The sequence below is a fragment of the Schistocerca piceifrons genome, chromosome 3, assembly GCF_021461385.2.
Source record: "Schistocerca piceifrons isolate TAMUIC-IGC-003096 chromosome 3, iqSchPice1.1, whole genome shotgun sequence".
NCBI classification, from domain to species: domain Eukaryota; kingdom Metazoa; phylum Arthropoda; class Insecta; order Orthoptera; family Acrididae; genus Schistocerca; species Schistocerca piceifrons.
Genome location: NC_060140.1, coordinates 715,509,255 through 715,514,788, shown reverse-complemented (window position 1 = coordinate 715,514,788; position 5,534 = coordinate 715,509,255). Strand labels below are relative to the sequence as shown.

At 46.1% G+C, this 5,534-nt stretch overlaps 1 non-coding gene across 1 annotated transcript; it reads right to left on the bottom strand.

The window, feature by feature from the left end:
* Nucleotides 1-5,188: 5,188 nt before the first annotated feature.
* On the bottom strand, nt 5,189-5,263 carry Trnal-caa. Its single transcript has one exon. It is a non-coding gene; the product is annotated as a tRNA-Leu (tRNA).
* Between the last annotated feature and the right edge of the window lie 271 nt (nt 5,264-5,534).

Below are 5,534 nucleotides of genomic sequence, written 5' to 3'. Positions count from 1 at the left end.
TGTTTCATATCAGTTCACACGTCGCTGCAGAATGAAAATCTCGTTCTGGAAACATCCCCGAGGTTGTCGCTAAGCCATGTACCTCGTATCTCCACAGGATCCGTTCTTCCAGGAGTACTAGTCTTGCACGTGTCGGAGAGCTTCTGTGAAGATTGGAAGGTAGGAGATGAGGTACTGGCGGAATTAATGCTGTGGAGGGGGATCGTGGGTAGCTCAGTCGGTAAGCACTTGCCCGCTAGAGGCCAAAGTCCGAGTTCGAGTCTCGGTCCGACACACAATTTTAATCTGCCACGAAGTTTCATGACACACTGTGTTGTCATCGAGGCTATGAGACGCAGAGATCTGGTTCAAACTGTGACTATATAGAGAAGGAGATGTTAAAGGATCTATTCCACTACTTATTTAGGTATTTCACTTGACTCTTTCTGCTGACTCATTCGAGATCAGTGACTAAACCAATACGTTTTATCTCAAGGTAAGAACGAGGGACATGGTTCACTGTTAACTCCATGCAATTTTGTAAATCGATACAGATGTTGCTTCCTGCATTACAATGTGCGAAATGGATATTTCTACAGTTGGAACACCCCAAATCATTCAAAATAACGAAAGGCTGCAACACATTTATTCAAAAGGAAGAAGAAAGATCGACGACGTTGTTAGAGACAGAACACAAGGTCGAATTGGTTAAGGACAGGGAAGGGACGGGGCCGTGTATTTTCAACAAATCATTCAGACATTTACCTATTCGATTTAGGGAAATCAAGGGAAGGTTTAATCCGGATAGCTGGATTGGGATTTGAACCAGCGTCTTCCTGAGAACTAGTTCAAGGTCTTACCTCTTTCGATATCAGTTATTAGTACAGTCTAACTGGGGAGAATCCCCATCGTAGCTCCCTCAGATTTAATGGTAAGAGGGCCCCGTACATAGCCCGTCAAAAACTGAACACAGATCAAGCATGAAAACAGGACCTGTAAAAAAAAAGCAAAGTAGAAATAGTGAGAGGTCCAAGGAAAACAAGTGCAACGTAGAGCACGCTAAGAGGGTAACCGCATAGTGGTTAAGTGGTGGTTGTGATGGACTGCCAAGCGGGCAAGCCGTGTTTTTTTCTCTATTTGCTGTATTCAGATTTGTGTCTATGTCGTGGTGTTACGTCCGTTTGCAACAGCGAAGCGTAAGGAAGGGACCTATAATGACATCTGATTCTGCACAACTACTCTATTAGTAGCCGAATGGAAATTGCTCTCGAATGTTAACCGCAAACATTTGATGACAAGGCGATAAGTGAGCCGAATCCACAGGAAAACACGTCTGGTGTGTCAAACACAGCACTAGTACGTGTCTCATATGACAGGAATCTCTTACCGACGCACCTAGTTTGTATGTACGGTAAAGTGAGTGAGATATGCCTCTTTCCCCGATTTAGGTGTTCGTATGAATGTGAACGTTATCACTCCCAAGAAAATGATGAAAACATAATAGTTTGTCACATAATCTGTTATAAATGAACGGAACAGTTTCAGAATCACACGGTTTCTCTGTGCTCTATCAAAACATACGTTTTTAATGTTTTTAAAGCTGCGTTCCGTTTTGAGTCTTGATTTCCTTTTTGTTGTTACCCGTTTATTTGTTGTCGACATTTCTGTAAGACGTCAGTTTGGTATCTCGCCTGTTCTCACTATTCATCACGTTTACTTGCGAATGTGACGTATCCGTACCACATAACTCATATTCTATAACCAATGTACAGTATAACAACTGCCAAGACTACAGAAACAGGTCAAACTCTTTAATGACCAGACGGGCAGTTCATAATATTTTGAAAGAAAAAATAAATAAAATAAACGGCACCATGGAATTTTGAACACGGTTCATCCACTTTACTGTCCAACACTGTGACCACTTAACAACGACGTCGCGGCTTGAAGCAAGAAAGTCTCAGTAAACACAGGGTCGAAAATGCAAACCTTAAGAGCTACGAGTCATTTTTCTTCTTCGATACTATGAAGAAAATCTCTTCTACTGCAAGTTCTTTGCTTTCCACATTTTGGGAAGTAGTAGTATGGACCAAAACAAGAAAAGAATATCCATTAAACACGTGCTCTAAAATGCATACCTTAAGAGCTATGAGCACGTGCTCATCTTCGCTACTTCGAAACACAACTCTTCTAATGAACAATTGCTCATAACTTTTAAGGTATGTTGCGAGGTGCCAGGGTTAGCAGTGTATTTAACACTAAATTCTTCTAGAATCTACATATGTAAATGATGCTCTAAGCCCCCATATTCTAACTCCGACTTTTGCTGTTGCACAATAATTTAAAAAAATACGCGAACTGACTCTAATCAACCCTGCCAGTGGAGTAGAAGAGAGTTTGGCACCTGCAATAATTTAATTTGATAAATAAGTTAAATAAACGAAGGTTTCATTAACATAGTGAGGAATGATAGGGTTGCTCTACCAATTAACAGAATGAAAGTTCTGTCCAAAATAACTATATGATTTATTAAGACTAAACACAAAATAATAAACAAAAACACATGAAACATTTACAATACATCAAATTGGCTCAAATTGGATACTCAAACAAACGCTGTGAATGTGAAGTTGTCCCTAAACTAGATAGTGAGGATTATGACGAAGTGGTATGTGGCGCCAATTCCTTGCAACTCAAATCTTAAGAGAAAACACATAGCCAACCCAACTGCTACCCAAGACAGAACAAAGTTAGAAAAAGACGAACAGGCACGCTCTGCTGAGCTCTGATTATCACCTAGGAAAATCCCTGTCTGCCGGTGCTGCACACATACCTTACCAATCTGTCTTCTTAACTGCAAGAAAACGATTTGGCGTACCGGAGGCGATGGCTGGTTGCTTCGACGTCCTCGACCGAAAGGCGAGAGGCGACTACCTAGAGCACCCGTACAGGCCGAACACACAACATTCCCGCCTCCACGACAGTGGCCGTGGTTAAACATTCCAATCAGCAACTCGAAAACCGGCGGAAAATTCCACTCCATTATGAGATATTCACTCTGCAGCGGAGTGTGTGCTGATATGAAACTTCCTGGCAGATTAAAACTGTGTGCCCGACCGAGACTCGAACTCGGGACCTTCGCCTTTCGCGGGCAAGTGCTCTACCAACTGAGCTACCGAAGCACGACTCACGTCCGGTACTCACAGCTTTACTTCTGCTAGTACCTCGTCTCCTACCTTCCAAACTTTACAGAAGCTCTCCTGCGAAACATGCAGAACTAGCACTCCTGAAAGAAAGGATATTGCACAGACATGGCTTAGCCCCAGCCGGGGGGTGTTTCCAGAATGAGATTTTCACTCTGCAGCGGAGTGTGCGCTGATATGAAACTTCCTGGCAGATTAAAACTGTGTGCCCGACCGAGACTCGAACTCGGGACCTTTGCCTTTCGCGGGCAAGTGCTCTACCAACTGAGCTACCGAAGCACGACTCACGTCCGGTACTCACAGCTTTACTTCTGCTAGTACCTCGTCTCCTACCTTCCAAACTTTACAGAAGCTCTCCTGCGAAACATGCAGAACTAGCACTCCTGAAAGAAAGGATATTGCGGAGACATGGCTTAGCCACAGCCGGGGGGGTGTTTCCAGAATGAGATTTTCACTCTGCAGCGGAGTGTGCGCTGATATGAAACTTCCTGGCAGATTAAAACTGTGTGCCCGACCGAGACTCGAACTCGGGACCTTTGCCTTTCGCGGGCAAGTGCTCTACCAACTGAGCTACCAAAGCATGACTCACGTCCGGTACTTACAGCTTTACTTCTGCTAGTACCTCGTCTCCTACCTTCCAAACTTTACAGAAGCTCTCCTGCGAAACATGCAGAACTAGCACTCCTGAAAGAAAGGATATTGCGGAGACATGGCTTAGCCACAGCCGGGGGGTGTTTCCAGAATGAGATTTTCACTCTGCAGCGGAGTGTGCGCTGATATGAAACTTCCTGGCAGATTAAAACTGTGTGCCCGACCGAGACTCGAACTCGGGACCTTTGCCTTTCGCGGGCAAGTGCTCTACCAACTGAGCTACCGAAGCACGACTCACGTCCGGTACTCACAGCTTTACTTCTGCTAGTACCTCGTCTCCTACCTTCCAAACTTTACAGAAGCTCTCCTGCGAAACATGCAGAACTAGCACTCCTGAAAGAAAGGATATTGCGGAGACATGGCTTAGCCACAGCCGGGGGGTGTTTCCAGAATGAGATTTTCACTCTGCAGCGGAGTGTGCGCTGATATGAAACTTCCTGGCAGATTGAAACTGTGTGCCCGACCAAGACTCGAACTCGGGACCTTTGCCTTTCGCGGGCAAGTGCTCTACCAATTGAGCTACCGGAGCACGACTCACGTCCGGTACTCACAGCTTTACTTCTGCTAGTACCTCGTCTCCTACCTTCCAAACTTTACAGAAGCTCTCCTGCGAAACATGCAGAACTAGCACTCCTGAAAGAAAGGATATTGCGGAGACATGGCTTAGCCACAGCCGGGGGGTGTTTCCAGAATGAGATTTTCACTCTGCAGCGGAGTGTGCGCTGATATGAAACTTCCTGGCAGATTAAAACTGTGTGCCCGACCGAGACTCGAACTCGGGACCTTTGCCTTTCGCGGGCAAGTGCTCTACCAACTGAGCTACCGAAGCACGACTCACGTCCGGTACTCCCAGCTTTACTTCTGCTAGTACCTCGTCTCCTACCTTCCAAACTTTACAGAAGCTCTCCTGCGAAACATGCAGAACTAGCACTCCTGAAAGAAAGGATATTGCGGAGACATGGCTTAGCCACAGCCGGGGGGTGTTTCCAGAATGAGATTTTCACTCTGCAGCGGAGTGTGCGCTGATATGAAACTTCCTGGCAGATTAAAACTGTGTGCCTGACCGAGACTCGAACTCGGGACCTTTGCCTTTCGCGGGCAAGTGCTCTACCAACTGAGCTACCGAAGCACGACTCACGTCCGGTACTCACAGCTTTACTTCTGCTAGTACCTCGTCTCCTACCTTCCAAACTTTACAGAAGCTCTCCTGCGAAACATGCAGAACTAGCACTCCTGAAAGAAAGGATATTGCGGAGACATGGCTTAGCCACAGCCGGGGGGTGTTTCCAGAATGAGATTTTCACTCTGCAGCCGAGTGTGCGCTGATATGAAACTTCCTGGCAGATTAAAACTGTGTGCCCGACCGAGACTCGAACTCGGGACCTTTGCCTTTTGCGGGCAAGTGCTCTACCAACTGAGCTACCGAAGCACGACTCACGTCCGGTACTCACAGCTTTACTTCTGCTAGTACCTCGTCTCCTACCTTCCAAACTTTACAGAAGCTCTCCTGCGAAACATGCAGAACTAGCACTCCTGAAAGAAAGGATATTGCGGAGACATGGCTTAGCCACAGCCGGGGGGTGTTTCCAGAATGAGATTTTCACTCTGCAGCGGAGTGTGCGCTGATATGAAACTTCCTGGCAGATTGAAACTGTGTGCCCGACCGAGACTCGAACTCGGGACCTTTGCCTTTCGCGGGCA